This window comes from Schistocerca gregaria, chromosome 5 (assembly GCF_023897955.1).
Source record: "Schistocerca gregaria isolate iqSchGreg1 chromosome 5, iqSchGreg1.2, whole genome shotgun sequence".
NCBI classification, from domain to species: Eukaryota; Metazoa; Arthropoda; class Insecta; order Orthoptera; family Acrididae; genus Schistocerca; species Schistocerca gregaria.
In genome coordinates, this window is record NC_064924.1 from 39,364,067 (window position 1) to 39,383,766 (window position 19,700).

A 19,700-nucleotide genomic window follows, 5' to 3' on the forward strand; every position below is an offset into this window, starting at 1 on the left:
AGAATTTTTGCGAATAACTGCTCCACCAAAATTTTCTGCAATTTGCTGAGTTCCTGACAGTGCAGCTAATGGTTAGGCAATGTCGAGAGAAAATTCAAGAAAATCTGGTTGACTTCCACTGCACTCTTTCAGAATTACATATTTAGTTCGTAAAACTGTAACAAAACAGACTCACTAAAACCTGTTGGAAAATTGAGATCCCGATGGTTGATTCACCATTGTTCATATGCATTGCAGCGCCAAAGAAACTGGTATAGGCATTCGTATTCAAATATAGAGATATGTAAACAGGCAGAATACGGCGCTGCTGTCGGCAACGCCTAAAGACAATAAGTATTTCGCGCAGTTGTTAGATCGGTTACTGCTGCAACAACGGCAGGTTATCAGTATTTAAGCGAGTTTTAACGTAGTGTTGTAGTCGGCTCACGAGCGATGGTATACAGCATCTCCGAGGTAGTGTGAAGTGGAGATTTACCCGTACGACCATTTCACTAGTGTACCGTGAACATCACGAATCTGGTAAAACATCAAATCTCCGACGTCGCTGCGGCCGGAGAAAGATGCTGCAAGAACGGGATCATTGAGGACTGAAGAGAATCGTTCATCGAGGCAGAAGTGCAACTCTTCCCCAAACTGCTGCAGTTTCAGTGCTGGGCCATCATCAAGTGTCAGAGTGCGAACGATTCAACGAAACATCATAAATATGGGCTTTCGGAGCAGAAGGCCTACTAATGTACCCTCGATGAATGCATGAGACAAACCTTTAGGCCTCGCCTGAGTCCGTCAATAGCGAAATTGGACTGTTGATGATTGTAAACATGCTGCATGTTGGGATGAGGCTCGTTTCAAATTGTATCGAGTGGGTGGACGAGTATAGGTATGGAGACAACCTCATGAATCAATGGAGTGTGCATGTCAACAGGCAACTGTTCAAGCTGGTAGAGGCTCTGTAATGGTGTGAGGCGTGTGCAATAGGAGTGGTATGGGACCCCTGATTCTTCTAGATACCACTCTCAAAGGTGACATAAGGTGACATCATCTGCATCCACTCATGTCCATGTGTATTCCGACGAGCTTGGGCAGTTCCAGCGGAACAATGCGACGCCCACATGTCCAGAATTGCTACAGAGTGGCTCCAGAAACAGTCTTCTTAGTTTAAACAATTCGTCTGCTCACAAAACTCCCTAGGCATGAACATTATTGAGCATATCTGGGATGCCTTGCAACTTGCTTTTCAGAAGAGATCGCCAGCTTTGCAGGTTTCAGAGTTTTAATTACTTCCCACACTACTTCAGCCACTACATGCCATGTCGTGTTGTGGCACTTCTGCATGCTCACAGGGTCCCTGCACGATATTACGCAGGTGTACCAGTTTATTTGGCTCTTCAGTATATATATATATAACTTCTTATCCCATCCATTATTAGAAACAAGAAATTTGTCGATAACAGTCAAAAACTTTTTTGTGTATACTGACTGATCATATCCTCTTATGCTTTATGTTGCACATTGAAACATGACGTTTTACAAGGCTTTTAGGTTTCAACATTCAAATTCATAAAATATGATCAGTAACAATGCTTTCTGTTAAGTTAGATCATAATGATAATTAGGTTGAAAATGTTCCTAATATTTGCATGTGTTTATTCCTTGCATACTAATGTAAAGTTGATTTCACATTATATAAAAGGTATTCTGGAACGACAGAATAAGAATTATTTGTGTATTACGTTCAAGTATCGATTAGAAAAAGCCCAAGGTCAAAACGAAATTAATGTCAGAATACGAACCTGAGTCCTATGTCGTACTTATACTATTGATCATATATTGGTACATTTAAACACACACACCCTCCCCCCCCCCCCCACCAAGAATGTCGTGGACAAGGATCACATAGGGATAGGGCTCTGTATCAAAAATTAAACTTTGATCAGTTGCCAGAGACTTAGTATACAATTCCACAAAAATTTTGTCAGCACAGCATGAAGTTGACTTCTGTGAACATGAAATGTTACAGCGAGTGTACCAGATCAAATATGCAAGAATTATGGATACCTGTTCAAAGCACAGCTTGGCACAAAGATTCAAATATCAACATTGTCCATTTCCACATAATTCGAAAAAGAAATCAATCACATAAAACCACAAAGAATTCACATCCTCTTGTATTGTATTCTTGTTTCACTGGGTGGGAAGATTCCAGTCCATTTGTGGCAGCACCTCCACACCTCCATCCTGATTCATTATATTCTTCTGTTGCTCCCAGGCACACGATCTATACGTTTAGTAATTTCGGCAAATAAATACAATTGATCTTTAGTGACTATTTACCATTCCAACATACAGAACATAGTGTACTAATAAACAGAACGGAAAGCAATTATATGCAATTGATGTTCCAATACTCAGATATTAAGTTGTTGTAAACACTCTGAAATTTGATTACTATTACATAAAAATGATTTCAAAAACAGTAGCTTTATAGCAAGATAAGTTTCGGTCAATTTATCTGCCAAACAGGGTGCATGACTTCTCAAATGGCATATGTGGATAACTTGTGCACTCTCAAATATCACCAGTAAGTCAGAATAAAATTTAAAACAGTATGTAGATAACATGATAATTAGTTTGTGTTTTCATTGACTTAAGTATTTTTCAGTTTCTTGGCATTTTTGTGTATTCATTTTGACATTACACTTGCTCTGTATGCAATGTAGTCTGTAACTCATAAAACACAAAATTTTAAGTAATAAATATTTTTGCTAGGAAGGAAGAAACACTGTGCAAGCACATGGTTTTATACTAGTGACACTCTTGTGACAGCAACGTGATGTGTATATTCATGAAGTGACAGTATTAACAATTAAATAAATCCTTCCTTCAGCTTTTCAGTACTTTACAATTGTGGTTACCTAAGGTATCAAACACTATGCATGTACGTGCTTTTGTGCAAGTATTCCTCCCATTGATATGTAATACATCAATACATGGAGTGTGTAAATTATTCGACTGTCAATTATTAATTCATTCAGACATGTCTCTACAAGTGGTAGCTTAAACGAAAATTTTTTTCAACCAACACTTTTTTTTCGATAAAGATACATTACTCTTACTGTAGCTCATCCAAAGTAAAACTTCTTTCAGCTTCCCTGAAATGTACCATGTAAATGGCTTACATTGTACTTGTAATACAAATATTCTTTTGACATAACTTGCTGAAAGTACACTCATCATGATTCAATAATATACTTACATTTCAACACTTTGTGATCTCCCACAAATTATTTATGTAAGTTGTACAGTTACACACCTCTCAAAGTGTAATAAAAGTGAAACTTGTTTATATATATCAATCTCTCAACAAATAAATGAATTCAAGCTTAAAACTTAGTGCAGTACAGTTTAAGTCACAGGAAAACATTCATTACGTTTTCCTGAATACTGTGTACACCAAAACATGCACCCAATGGACACTAATAACTCTACACGACTCCCAAACTGCTGCAGACAATCAATAAATATATACCACCTCATAATGAAATGCTATGCAGTTCAAAACTGGTAATGGGATAATAAAAGGTCTGAAGAATAAAACAAAAGGCGACTGATTGCAGTAATTTCATGAAATCTGAAGTGAAGTATAAGTTTGTGAGTTTGCCACTGAGATAATGTGTCTTTACTGTAGTAAAAGGTGAAATGATAGTGCAGTAGTTTTCCATAATAACAAAAAACTCTCCTATTATCCTGATCCCTGCCCATTGATCTTACAGTATGTGCATAGTGAACAACACATAAATACAAGAAAGTGGGAATGGATGTATCTGACAAGAAGATAGACTAAATGGCTTCACAAATTGCTGTTACATCACTCAATCTTTTCTGTGTATTATTCAGTACATCTTTGCATATATTCTGCATGTGCACCATAAAACACAGATAATTCATATTTTTTCAATAAGGTATTTCCAATAATATAACAGACTACATACATTCAGTTCAGTTAAAATAGTGTGTGTAGTATAACAGTGTAAAACTGTATATTTGAGACATTTTTTTGAGAAAGTGACTTCTTCCTAAAGTGTACAGACACTCAGAAACATGATGGCAAGATAAACAGTGAGACGTATTATTGATCATATTCACTATGTACTACTATACTAACTTCGTTTTTCTTCTATTAGTAGCATAAAAATCATGCGAAATTGCATATAAAGTCAGTATGTCTCTATAGGTAGTTGCAGCTGAAATATAAGTTTAATGTTTCACAGACTATTCACGTCCTTCTTCCTCATCTCAACTGAACTGTAAAATTATCCACAGGATGTACATAAAATATATAACATAGATTCACAGCAATATCATTATAATAAGTACCTTGTACCAAAGTAATCCTCATACAGTAATTATTTCGACAAATTAGCTCCCTTGTGGCTCAATAGCTTAAAGAAATATTTCTTTTGATATCAATAGCAAGCCTTGTGTGTGGCTAATTGTTTTGAAGATTGCCACTGTGAGTGATTTCACCTATAAAATTCAGTGTGCACATTTAAATATTCATTTGAGGTCAACTCACCACAGATTAGTTTTAAACAGTGTGTCTGTATAGTCTACTTAGTGTGTAAAATCCACTCCTTCAATTAACTCTCCAGTGCCAAGCAAAATGTGTCTCAGATATGTAATATTGCTTGTGACATTACGTTCAGGATATAGCTGAGTAGCTGACAAACTGACAAATTCACAGAATATGAATAAGATAAAATTAGTACAGAAAGCAAATAAAGTTCCAGTAGACAAATTGAGATTTTTTTCAAGGCTGATATTTCCATAATACTTTTCCTTGCAATTATGCAAAATGACAGAAATTCCACAGTATTAGTCAAATCAAAATTGACGTTCACTGGTTCTGACGTCAGCAGCAGGGATAGAGTGAATTGACAGTGAGAGAATAACTGTACCATCAGAAGACTCAATTACAGGAGCAAAAGATTGAGAGCTGGATCTCTAGATCGATTTTTAATATGTGAAGAAATCACATTTCCCTGAAGTTGTACTGACATTATGAAAAAAATTATACATCAGAATGTATTCAGAAAATATCATATGACAGTTCATTTTCTCTCTCCTTCTCTATAGGCTTTTAGTTGTCCTATATTCCTTAAGCTAAACATTTTCTTGTTTTAGGATAAATCAGTCTTAAGCATTTGGATCAGGATTTGATATCACTTCAAATTGCCTGATATATATGTCAAAAACTTACTAGTTTCATTGCTAACAGCTCTGTGTCTTTCATTAGTTTCACGAGAACCATGTCCCAAATTCTGAACTGTGTAACTTACTTTTCTGTCATGTCTCTGTTATAGTACATTATACTGTGGTTCCATGTCCTTATAACACTTTATTCCCTTTCCTGTACAGCTAAGCTTTTACATTCAGGGAACACTATTAATTCATTCAAAATGTTGTCAGGATTTCTTTTCACATAATTTCACAAGGAGAAAATCCAATATTGGAACGATGTAAACTATTTTAAATGTCTTAAGAACCACTCACATAGTCTATCCATCGACAATGATTTTTAGTGCCGTATGTTCTAAACAATATATCTCCCTCTCTCATGTACCTTGGAAGCTATACCAAGAAAATAAACAGAAATTAATATGTGTTTTATGTTTCCATTCCTCAAAAAGTTTTTCCAAGCTTTGGAAGTGAATTCTTCCTCTTTGGTTTTCCTGCTTTCTGAAAATAGTCTTTACACATATTGGAGATAATGCTCTTGCTAGTAGTTTCTCTTAACAGTTATTTTTTTATTAATTTTGAGAATACAGGAGCTATAGAAAAAAAATACCTGTAACCACATTAAAATTTTTATAACAATGCAAAGAAATCTTCCAGTACTAATTCTATTTGTGTTTCTGGTAGAACATCTCACATATAGACTCTTTGATTACTAATTTTTGTTTCCTGACATCTTTCACAAGCAGCTAAAAGATTACCAACTCTCCTTCTGATGTTATGAAAACACAAAATTTTCTTGAATTTTCTGTATATAGTTCAGTGCTCTACAGAGGCCACAGCTTTCATGTTCATACCAAATATGTGAGTCAATAAATTGTTCTGACCAACATAATTTCCACTTTTCACTATCTGGGTTATTTCTCCAAAAAAGAATCCCCAAAAAAACTTTAAAATACAGTTGCAATTCGTCTTTTCCCTGCATACTGACATAGCTTTTTAATAGTTTCCAATTTGAATCATGATCTTGATTCCACATGATGTTCTTACAAATCTTAGTTATCTCCTTCTCATCTTTAATTCCCCTCTTAAAATTAATTTTGAAGTTTTTATTACTTTTCCTCCATTCTTCTCATTCTCAACCACCAATGGTAGTCTAGACAATGCATCAACAGTCACTTTTTTTTCTACCTTTCATATATCTAATGGTATAATTAAAACATTGCAGAAAAAGTGCACACCATGTTACCCTATTGAGGTAAAGTTTCCAGGCCTGTAATCAGCTCAGTGTTTGATGATCTGAACACAAAATCTTTTTATGCCACTGAATAGCCAGTAACTGTAATTTTTTCATGTTTCTGTAAAGTTCTACTCTCAAAAGCAATTGACAAGTGTTCCAGTTTCCCATCTCCAGATTTTTCTGGAAATAAATGAGTCCCAATCCCACAATCACTATTATCATGCACTATACAAAAGAACAGTGAAAAATCAGATCTGTGTAAGATTTTGCTATCAAAAAGTTGTTTCTTTATTTTCTCAAAAGCTTGCTGACAATTTTCAGTCCAAATCCAAATACTTTTTTTCTTAAGAAGGTTATTCAAACATGGTGCATTAAGAGACTGTTTCTTTACATATTTTCTCCAGAAACTGGTGAACCCAAAAAATGTTCTTGTCTCTCTTTTAGTTCTAGGTTTAGGAAACTTTCCTATAGGCAAGATTTTTTCTTCATTGGGTGAAATTCTATCCTCTGTTATCCATGGTCCCAGAAACTTCAGTTTCCATTTGTCTAATTTTAAGGTAATTGCCCCTTTTCTTAATTTCTCCTCCACTTCTCTTAAAATACTGCAAACTTTTCCCCAATACTGGTGTGTCGTCTTCATATTCAGCTAGGTTATTTAACACCTTCCCCAACATGTAATTCTAACCCCCTATGGATGAATACAGCCCCAGACACATTTAATCCAAAAGATAGTACACGATATTGGAAACATCTCCCACCACATAAAAAGTTGTGTATTTCCAAGAACCAGGTTCAGCAGAAACTTAATGCGAACCAAAAGTAATGCTAAGAATAGACATATAGGATATCTTTTCAATTTATTTAGAAGATCATCGATATTCTATGGATAGTTTGTTTCTTTCTGCAAATATTTATTTAACTGTCTGTAATCACTCTCCCATTTCTTTTTTCCACAATGATGAAAGGATTGTTGTCTTCACTACAACCCCTTTGATGATTCGCAGCCCTTCATTTAATGTAGTTCTCGCTGAACATCTCCTATTTTTGAAGCTGGAATACAGTAAGGCTTAATGACGAATGGCTTGTGCGATTTCAGTTTTAATTAACACTGATAGTTCTTCACTGTTCCTGGTTTCTAACTAAACACATCTTGATAATCAAATAAAAATTCTTTCCATTCCCTCCTCCCTTGTTTTTGGTTCGTTGTGTTCCTTATCACTACTGTACACTTCTTCCATTTCATAGCACCTGTCCTCATTGAAAACAATCCCTTTTATCTGATTAACTGATTCTTACAATTTAACATTAAAATTTTCATTTTCCCAGTAATGCAAATCCCTGGTTCTGCCAAAACGTGTTCCTCAGTTTCCCAACTAAAGTGTACTTTTGATTTAACGATCAGTCAATCTCAAAAATTAAGACTTCTTTAGCTCAGGATTTACATGAAAGGTTTGTACAAACAATACAAAAACAATCCCAAACTGAAGCTTTATTTGAAACTTTACTGTTTCTGCACCTACTGCTCTCTTCAGGCCAAAGGCCTCTTCTTTTATTTTAACTTGAGTCTTTGAAAAATTAGGCGTTGCACTGAGATTCGAATTCGGATCTCCTGTTTCGCGGTAACTGTCCCACACGCAACGATATAGTTCGATCATTTCGTTGTTTTTTCGAAGATTGCTGATTCCTCTAGGTTTCCACGAAAGGCACGTATGTGGGTTCAAATCCTAGTCCAGCACAAAAAAATTAACGGTTTCGTTCCAATCCCTAGTATATACTCACCGAGCTACTAGTTATTAATGTCTCTTCACGTATCATCAACAACAACGCTACCTGCCGTTATTTCCAGGCAAACATGCACACATCTCGCTACTGGTGAGCAAACAGTTCGTGGATAGAAAGAAACGACGGTAAGCGCCACCTTCGATTCTCGGTCAGGTGGAAAAAATTGTATCCTCATTTCAGATCGGAATATCTCGCTGCTGTTGAAGCAACTCGATAATTCACATCTAATTTTACTTAATTAACAATCTGACTACTAGGTGGCTTCGAGCACCCGTCACAAAACTTTACAGCATTGTACTTCGTTTTAAACACTTTCAAACTTTGTTACCTGAAATTATATTAAACTTTTTTCGTCATTAGTTAACAGGGGGACGCGGATCTTGACAGGATTCCAGTCAGAGCACAAATATTTTCAAACTCAAATTTTCTAAGTGCTATTGGTGAAACCTTTGATTATTTTTGTTTCGTCGTGCCTGGTCATCGATGACGGACGTTGCTAGGATCGGGTTTCGGTCAGGCACGAGAAGCTTTGTTTCGTTACAATGTTTACAGATGGTTGGTTTCAATCCAGATCCAGGACCAACGTTCGTCATGTCGTTTGAAGTTCGGACGTTCGACAAATAATTTCTCAATCATGAGTACGGAAGAATTAGGGGTGATACGACGTTAATTTTGAGGTTTTGATAGAGTGCATAACACTCTAATTGCGTCGCTTTCAACTGCTTAATTCGATATCCAGTTTATTATGAACCACTCATATCAGAAACGACGTTTCACATACCTGGAAAAATCTTTTAAAGAGCAAAAATACTTCGAATTGTCAGATAACTTCAGGAATCCCGAGACTATCTCAAATATGCTGTTCATTAAAGTATATAATTTCTCTTAAGGACTGCTGAAATGACTTACGTGACTGAGTTAGCTCAAATTCTGATGAGTGTGATACGGCAATGATTTTGAAATGTCACTTATTGTAACGAAACTAAGTTTACGGGCATTAAGTACTGTCTTGTATCTAATGACGTCTTTCCTAGTATTTGCAACGCCGTGGCGTTGATTTACATTGGGGGTGAGTAACTTAAAGAATAATTTTCTCTAGTAATTTATTGCGGTATCCGTTTAGTGTAGTTAAACGACCAAGCTTCAAATAGGTTAGAGGACCTGCGAGACAACTACGTTATGTTGACCTCATGGAATTAGTCGAAACGAAGTTCAAGTCGCTGGGATACTTTCGGGTATGGAAGATCATCCTCAGCATAGTTTAAAAAAAATTATGAACGGATTTCGAATAAGTCAGCAGCAACATGAGATGCTGCGGATGTTCAAGGGAACACCAGGCACAGTTTTCACAAAATCTGGTGTTTGCTTGTTTTAAGTACGCTCTGTATAACATGTGCGTGATAGTGATGTACTACGTTACGCACATCAAATTGCGCGCGACACAAACTACAGTGATTTCAAGGGAAGCAGTGGATGGAGCATAACTTCAAAGCGTGTTAGAGACTTAACCAATGGGGAACCCAGGATAGTGTAATGACAATATTATGAAAAGGATAATTGCTACCTATAACATAGCGGAAATGGCGAGTCGATCAGCGAGTACCATCTCAGCTAAATGCTAAATAGCAGCTATCCTTTTCATAATAGTTGTAGAGAATTGGAAGACGTAAGATAACGAAGTTTCAAACAAAGCGTCAACTTGACGATGGACGGCAAACTGCGCAATGGATGAGGTAAATAAACTGTAGATGGGATTAATAAAGTTATTCCCTCGTTGAGTAAGGAATTTGCTTTCAACTCTCATCTGTCAGGATCCAAAGAAAAAATACATATGAAACGAACCGTGGAAATTAGAGGCAACAAGAGAGTTGTATCAAGATCACACAATCGTCAAGGCTTTAACACAATCGTATGCACTTATGCAGATTGTTAATCAGGGTGGTAAATTGGTTGGAAAGTTATTTATTGTGCTGCGGGAAGTTGGAGGTGTTCTGTCCACTATGATTCTTTCGCGTTTGGGTGATTTTGCAAGGGTAATATAAAATATTTACGTCACAGCAAACCGCCGTGGAAAAATTGGCGTACGAGAAGTGTAGCTGTGGTATGAGCACTGCTTTTGATCAATAGCTGGTAAAATAACTTGTTTTTGCTTGATTTCTGGTCTGTGTGTAAAAATCATACTCGTTTGGAGCAAACTATCACTTCTGAAAAGTGCATGACATGGCAATTCATAACACCTGGAACCACTAGACAAATTCAGCTCAAGATGTTTGTTTTTTTCCCATGCCTACTAAACATATTATCGCACTATCTGCAGCTACACCTTACAGGATAGCCAGTCTCACGACAATCTCCATCCGGGGCCGGCCGCGGAGGCCGTGCGGTTCTAGGCCCTTCAGTCCGGAACCGCGCAACTGCTGCGGTCGCAGGGTCGAATCCTGCCTCGGGCATGGATGTGTGTAATGTCCTTAGGTTAGTTCGCTTTAAGTAGTTCTAAGTTCTAGGGGACTGTTGCCCTCAGATGATAAGTCCCATAGTGCTCATAGCCATTTGAACCATTTTTTCTCCATCCGGTTGCATACCATGACAGCCCAGCAGTTTTCATCACTCCATTATACCGACATGATTCTATATACATTCTTTAAGAGGGAATACCTAGGCGAACGTCCTGCATGGTTTGTGGCTCCCAAGAAGTTTTTCTTAGATATTGATGGTGCGAACCTTTGTGATCAGTGTGACACGCCATTTTTCATTCGGTGTTCATGTTGCAAGTCAATCGTTTGTTCTGAACATTTCTTGTATGACGACGATATCCATTTCGTAAAGTGTAATACATACACACTACAGTAGGTTGATCTCTGCACCTGACGGACGGACACTCATTTTATGTCGCCGTCCTGATGCCTTCCTCTTTTCTATTAAAATTATTGTGGTGTTTATGAATATCTGTAGCTTCCCTATGCATACGTACATAATAATACGATGTCCTGGCTAGCACTCCATCCTAGCATCTCCCAAACTCCTTGGATGCCTCACTGCAGAAGCCATCAAACTGATTGGAAGTGACCACCTACATGTAGTCCCCATGCTGTTCCTATCAATCCATGTGACAATCGATTACCTTCAATCGAGAATAATGACGTTAGTCGGAGATGGACTTTGAATCGGCCCGACGTGACGTATGCCGGTGCCCCCCATGCGTTCTACATAAACTGGACCTCAGCTGCCTGGCAGCCAGTCATTGACTCACCTCGTAAGATGCTGCACGACGTTGGCAACGAAACGTAAGGAAGAAGTGTTACAGATGGATCACAGCCTCACACACCAGAGGTTTTAAGTAAAGAAGACGCCAGCCATGAAAGCCTACATGTTATGATTTTCGAATTCTATCCACAAAGCTCTCTATTCTTTTGTTTTGCCTTTGGGACATGGTGTTCAACTGTTCCCAATAGAAACGGCAACTGTTCTACTTTTTAAAACTTTTGAGCAAACCTTTTATCAACTCTTCAAAATTTAGTGCATTTCGTTACTTCTCGTGATATACTACGTTCGCCTTAGCTTTCCCTAATAACCGTAGCTTTGTCATTTGCAGCATCTGTTGACATGGCCAGGAGTCAAGCTTAGCCACTGCTAAAAAACAGCAAAAAATGCTTCTATATCCTTGCTTGGCTTGCAGAGAAGGGAGTCACAAGGGCGGCTGCTGATGAATCTAGTATGAGAGGGGTTGCACTAGATGTGGACATACACTTGCATAATCGACCTCAAATGGGCTACCTGATTAAGTAGGCTCTGAATAGCTTCGCAGTTGGAGACTCCTTGTGTCTTACTGTATGTCATTGTAATGTTTTGCTGTTTAACAAAAGATTCTTACCACAAGTATACTTCATATGACCGCAAGAATATAGACTCAGCTGTACAACAAGAAACATTAGAGATTTTATTACAATTTCTATCAAGAAACATCCAGTACAATCCGAAAAGAACTTATCTAGTGACAAATCTTTCTGAAAAAGTGAGAGCTTTACATCGTTTGTCGTTTGTTTTTTACACTGCGAAAGTGTTCTTTGTAAAAGGAGAACAAAGGAACCAAATTTTCACTCGGCCTTGTACTGAAACACTGTCCGCCTGCTGATGAAAGTAGTCTGCTGTCTGTGAGCTGCTTGCGGCCCGTCGCTGGTGAAGGCGTTATGAATTTATGGTACCACAAATTCCCTATCATGTACAGCTCAAAATAGAGCCGGGGTTATCTGGCCACAAACGTAACGGGTCGGGGTTTAGTGACTCTAGATATTGAGCGTCAGTGGTAGAGAGGAGAAAAGGTCATTATTTTGTCAGAAGACATAAGACCCTTGAATCAAACACACTAACACATTGTCTTATAACCCGCTCGGTTCCTAGCGGCTGCGGAGAGGCAGTGTGCAGATTCCGGATTCAACTGATACGGCGACGACTCGGGTTGCAGCGGAGTGCCAGCCGACTCGTTGGTGCCACAGTCCCGGGCCGGTGACCCTCTGCGGCAGCGTCGCAGTCTCCTCCTTGTGAATTGGCTCGTTGCGTATTAACAAGAGGGCAGGCGTGACGCGGAGTGCTCCGTCCCGAAATCGAACCAGCGACCCTCAGGTTCGGCGTCTTCTGGAGGAGTTCATCAGCCTATAAGTTCACAGGTGACCTATTGGGTGAGGCCGCAGTTACTTCGTCCTCACCAGCCACCTGGGTAAGTACCACACGAACTTATATATGGTATCATCTGAGATGACAAAAAAATGGTTCTGATCACTATGGGACGTAACTGCTATGGTCTTCAGTCCTCTATAACTTAGAACTACTTAAACCTAACTAAGCTAAGGACGTCACACACATCCATTCCCGAGGCACGATTCGAACCTGCGACCGTAGCGGTCGCGCAGTTCCAGACTGTAGCGCCTAGAACCGCTCGGACACCCTGGCCGGCCCTGAGATGATATCTTCTGCGATGACTTACTGGCGCGGTAACGACATCTTCTTCTGTCGTGCAGCGCAGCGGCTAAGTTGTTTTAGGGAAGTATGAGGTTCACTGACTGACCATCGTTCTGTACGTCCACGCGACGTTTTCTCCTGTCTTCTTTCTCCCCTCTAAGGACCACCTACAGGAGCACCTGAAAGGACCCCCTTATACCTATTTGCCGGAGGTATTTATTCGGTGTTTTTGCCAATGTCGCTAAGTTTCTGAGTTGGCGACCGATTTTTCGGTCGATATATGCTTCTCAGATTTCAGGTATCGTTTACTTATTTATTCGTGGAAATATCAGGCATATCACAATAAGTATACCTCTATTATTTGTCTGGCTATCTTCAGCTGGCATTTTGAAGCCATGATTTCGTTCCTTTACTTACTCACGTATGAGATGATCTCCTAACAGCTATTTTTTATGAGAGACTGCTCCATTACTTCTACAAATAGGTATATATACACAAAAATTAGTGGAAAGAAGAAAATAGGCTTAGTCCATTTATCTTCCGCTGTTAAAAATTCCGCACTTCCTTCAGAAGCATCAGCGCGATATACCAAGGACAATATTATTATTTACTAATTAATACTAAATGATAAATTTATTATCACCCACTGTGAGACAGGGCTGAAGGTTAGGTTATCCAATCAGGGTGTCTGTACATTATTTCATCAGACCATTTTGTGGTCACGATATTCATTAGGGTATGGCCATTTTAAGTTCGTAGCATAAAGTTATATTGTTTTACCGTTGCAGGAAGAGTACATGTCATTCCCAGCGACTTTTATGACTGAAATCTCTTTACATTCCAATTATATTACTAATACAAATAGTGTATGTCAGGTCTCATTACAGATACAGTTTCCACTCATTGCCGTGAGGAAGGAATTTATATGTTAGAGAAAGGTATCCTCATATCACGACAAGATCACATTCCATTAATTAAATCAGTCCCACTGTACTTGGTTCTAAATTTTTATCATTATATTATGAGAAACTTGCTTAAATCCAAAAAGTAGAAGTGGAATATTATCAAAAAAGTTTGTAAATGAATAATACTTGATGTTTTCTTAGCAGGTCCCCAGAGTAGAATATTCATACTTATTTGACAGCTGACACCGTTAAACTTATATCCATGTGGTCCGCATTACTTGTTCATTCAGACCTACGATACTGCTAGTATTTGTACTTTTATTGACGTAGGTAGATGACCTGTTCTGTTCTATTTGAGACGGTATTTGTTTTATTACACACTAATTTCATAGAAGCCCTTACACACCTGTTAAATTGCAGTTACATAAATTTCGCTCTATATGGAAGGCGGGCCCATTCGTCCCTTCCCAACATTCCACACTCTCGACCATCCTACGTCTAAATATCTTGATCCTGTCGTTTGACTCCGATTCCCTTTTACAATCTTATCCCAAAAATTACAGTGATCATATACCTACCCTTTCTCACTACAAAAAAAGTATACATACTGAATAACAGCAACTAGCCTCCTATGTATTTTAGTTACTTACAAAAAGTACTAAGATTCGTTTAGTAGAACATAGATAAAGCATCTCAGAGACAACCTAGGATGTTATTCGCTTCAGATGAGTAGAATAATACTTCGTCACTTGTGTTTTTCCTTAGTTCAGACATAATTTCAAAGCATTCACCGGTGTCTAACTGAAAAAGTAATAAATGTGACCTGATATAGAGAACCGTTGTTCCTGCTCCCGATGCTAATTTTCTACTTCAAATGGTTCAAATGCCTCTGAGCACTATGGGACTTAACATCTGAGGTCATCAGTCCCCTGTACCTTAGAACTACTTAAACCTAACTAACCGAAGGACGTCACACACATCCATGCCGGAGGCAGGTTTCGAACCTGCGACCGTACCGGTAGCTGGGTTCCAGACTGAAACGCCTAGAGCCGCTCGGCCGCACCGGCCGGCTTTCTACTTCATTATGAGTGAAAGTATTTCTTAAAGTCTCTACGTCAATAAAGTCCTTTAATCTTTTTTTTCAGTGGGGCATGCCAACAAGTACCTGAAATCATTCGGAATTAAACTGCTCCCATCTATTCTGGTGATACGTTGTTTGTCTAATGTGGTAGGGTCTGCAGCATGTGTGAGACACTGAGATGACAAAAGTTATGGGATAGCGATATCCGCATATACAGATGGCGGTAGTACCGCGTACATAAGGTATAAAAAGGCAATACATTGGTGGAGCTGTTTTATATGCAGGGGATTCACGTGAAAAGGTTTCCGACGGGAATTAATTGACTTTGAAACCGGAATGGTAGTTGGAAGAAGACGCATGGGACGTTCCAATTCGGAAATCGTTTGGGAATTCTGTATTCCAATATCCACAGTGTGAAGAGTGAGGAACCGAAGTCAGTAGCTTATGAAAAAACACACACACTCGTAAGAAGATAAACGTATAATATCTCGTATATTGTTCCAAAACACATAATGTTTCTCAATTCACTAGCTGTTGATGACTCTTAAAACGTACATTCCTTCACCAAAAAGTATGTAATTAGTGGAATAACGAGGCAGATAACGAAGTTTTGCGTAGTGACCATTTGGAAAAATTCTCCTCTCTTTGTATTCCACCACTGGCAAAAATCTCATTTCGATATTTCTAACAGTTATGAATTATGAGAGATGTTTGTGGATATTTCACTCTTTGGTTTATCACTGCCGCGGTGCGTTCGCATGAGATCTGTTTTCTCGAGATTGGTGACAGACAGAGACCTCCATCTAGATCTAGAGAAAAATTCAGTATGTTAAAAAAATTTCGTACAGCGAAATGTTTTGTAAAATGCACGAACCGCAAAATCTTACAGATTTCTAATTTTCGTTGCAAACTTATACGAATTTCACGCTCTGACGTATTTCAATGTAAATACCGAATAACTATGACCATTAATGGAGCTAAGACATCAAGCTAGAAGCAGCGCAAAAATGAATTTTTTCACCGAATATTTTCTGTAAAATCGTTTTAGCAAGACAGGCCGAAAGACAAATAAAATGGGCAGCGCTTTGGACCAACACAGGTCACTACACATCGACCACTGCATCCAGGGAGGACTCTACAATGGGACTGGATTGGATGGGCACAGTTCATTCCCATTCATTCAATGCCATGTCCACTTAAATTAGCGTCATTAAGGAACAAATAATACAGAGGTATAGAGAAGAGCTCTTCTTTAATTACTATTCCACAACATTTCAGACTCCTAAATAAACTCGACTACCACATCCGTGTGCTGTGGAACGGCGCCCAGGCAGTTGTCGCTGGGCGTCACCAACAGATGGAAGTGCAGGAGTCACTCTTAATGCTAGATTCAGTGTGTATTCCTGCTCTCTTTTTGTCCTTCGGCAGCTAATGGCCACTTAGCAAGGTAAAAAGGTAAATAATTGGCATTACAGTACAAAACTTCAATAAAACACATAATATGAGAGCATAAAGGTACGACGTTAACAAAGAGCTTCAGAAGCTTGCTGTTTATTGACGTGCACAGAAGATACACTGATCAGCCGAAGCATTATGAGGACCTACCTAATAAGATTTGGTACAGATAACAATGGCGACTCCTCGTGGCATGGAAGCAATGAGGGTCTTGGAAGGCTGACCTCTGTACACAAGCCCCCTAATTCCCGTAAATTCCGGGGAGTAGGTGATGAGATCGGACGCCACAGTCACATCCCAGTTTCAGATATGGGCCACTACTCCGTGCCTTTCGGCGGCTCTGCTGGTCGGACCTGTAGGCGAACGCTCCGAGCCGTATCGCTTTCGAAGAAGGCCGCCGGATTGCTCTGTAAGCATTTCAGAAGTGATGCTGTACAGTTCTAGAGAAACGAGACGCTGTTGTCAGTCCTACAAACAAAAGCCATCTGCTATAAATCCGCGCATGCGCACAGTGGAGCGCATGGTGGCACAAACCCAAAGTGGCTCGCAGCCGACAAAGATACACTATTCTTCGCAGTACCGAAAAGTGTTTGTTGTATGTAGTACTGTTTAAATTTCGCTGGCCAAATGTTTCCATGCATGCATAACATTGATAGGATATTTGATTGTATTCTGGTTACGTCATATTATGTTATTTTATAGTCATTCGCAGTTGTTTTGGTTTTTATGTTTCAGAATATGAGCTAGGAATGGTGTGTAGTACCACACTGTACAAGTACATCTAGAAAAACTCTCAAAAATTAGTCATTTATTCTGTTTCCGTAGTTCTTTTGTTGTTTCAATGTTCATGGAGGTATGTTCTTTCCATGCAAATAATTGAAGGCAGTTTGTTTATTGCCATATGCGTTTAGCTTGTTTTCTTTTGAAGGTGCTGACTTTAATTAGTTACATAGACTGAATCCAAAACATTGTTTTAGAGAGTGTCAAAGAATAAGAAGATGCATAGAACGTGTTTGTAACTCGCTCCTAGAGTCCAAATGATGAAGTAGCCTCCTGTCTTATATAACGCATCAACGATCTGGATGTTAAACACATAATTAAAAAAAACACATTTTCGAGAGGGTGTGGCGAGTGCAGCTACTGAGGTTCGTTGTAGTTTATAACATGCATCTGATGGATCAAAATGTTTCATATGTGGTGGTATAGTCTAAAACCTTTCACCTCTCTCTACTGTTGTTAAGGATTCGATCACAGTTAAATACTGGTGACAAGCAAGAGTATAAAGATGATTTAATCTAGTTTCATTCGCAGTAGGTTAAGTTGGGTTCTTAGACTACTGTCTCACCACACTCTCTGAAATCGCTATGTATTCGAGATGCCCAGCAATTTCCTTTCTCAAACGTATGGAAGTTACGAAATCGAAGGTAGTCATTACTCAGAAAGCGATCTTTTACATGTAAATAACAACGAATATTTCAGAAAAAAATTTAATTTTCACGAATCACGAAGTCACAGAATGTGTTACAAACACAAACAGAAAATATAAGCGAATCTGCAACCTTCAGCACTGCAATTCGTTGTTTTAACTGCGTGGCTACATCCACTTTTATGCTTTGTTCTTGCTAATTCAAGAGAGACGCAGGCTCACTTTATTGCCGAATGATACGGGCGTAAGCAGTAAATGCATGAAATTTTGGAGGAGCCTCTATCAGGCTTCACAAAATTCCTTTCCATTGAACTTAAAAGTTTTTAATGCGTTTCTATAATTAATAATAAACCATTTGCGGGAAAAAAGTATGCGAAGTCACTACTAACTTCAGTTAATACTCAGCAAAGACGACCTTTCCTCTGAGTTATGTAAACATAACGGGTATTTTTTTGAGAATATTGGCTTAATTTTTTTTTTTTATCTTATAATCATTCACAGTAACAACAATAAGAACCATATTTCTAACGAAGTAAAACAGTCTGTTATGAACTTACTTTCCACTTGGATGCGTCCTGGTGAGTCCTCAGTAAAACAAAATCACTAAAGCCGAAACAAAAGCCACTCAATGATTCCAAAATAACAAATTCTAGCTGCAAACAAATCACACTCAACTGAACGAGTAGCCATGTCGAAACCTAACCATCTCTCGGTATAGTTGCCGAAAAATCGGCGGCCGGACCGATAGGTATCAAGTCTCAAAAGCTTACAGAATAGCAGCTTCGTATAAAGGAACGAAAATAACGTCACTATCGAGGATAACCTACCGAACCAATCAGTACGAATGATACAGGACAGGTACCATGGCGGGAGTCAGCACATCAGCTGGAATTCGCCACTCTGTTCCTTGAACCACTTCCATCACACTCCTGGCCTTGCGACATAGCACATTATCTTGCTGAAATACGCCACTGCCATGGCGAAACATGATCGTCGTAATGGAATGTACGTCATTTGTAACCAGTGTACGATACTCCTTTGCCGGCCCTGATGTCTGAGCGGTTCTAGGCGCTTCAGTTCGGAACCGCGCGACCGCTACGTCCAGCTTGCAATTGCTGCGGTGAGTGCAATGTTTGTGCCTTGTTTTCATTTCTGGTTTAAGGAAGGTAATTTCTTCCTGGGGCAGAGTTAATGCTACAATCAAAAGTAACAAATCTACATCCTCACCTATTACAACAGCAACTTAATCAGGTGACTTAGAGTTCACTAGTGTCACTTTGATCCCTTAAGTTTTACAGATAACAGAGTTATGAGGTGTGTTTTGTTTGCATCATTTCCGAGGAATTTGTCCTGACTTATCGGAATTGTCATGGTTTCAGTGACAACCAGTTCAACTGAGTGCTTCATAGTAGCTCTCCTTTGTTGCCCTACAACGTTTGTACTACTAGTGCTCTCAGAATGCCCATTAAAGAGAACAATAATGCTAGGTACGTAGTGCTGAATGGAAGAGATGTATTTTTCGCAAACGCCACTGAATATTTCCCCTTGCTTCCATATGACACAGTGCAGTAAGTACCCACCATCAATCACATGAACACAGTTTCCTAGATTAAGATTTTCGTT

The 19,700-nt window shown here is 38.8% G+C and overlaps 1 protein-coding gene across 1 annotated transcript in view; it reads left to right on the forward strand.

The window, feature by feature from the left end:
• The first annotated feature begins 12,587 nt into the window (after positions 1 to 12,587).
• The window catches only part of LOC126272156 (retinol-binding protein pinta-like), a 139,868-nt gene continuing 132,755 nt past the window's right edge, over positions 12,588 to 19,700 (forward strand). Inside the window, exon 1 of the mRNA XM_049974788.1 lies at positions 12,588 to 12,968. The gene's annotated coding sequence lies outside the window, so the exon portion shown is untranslated. The remainder of the gene's footprint in view (positions 12,969 to 19,700) is intronic.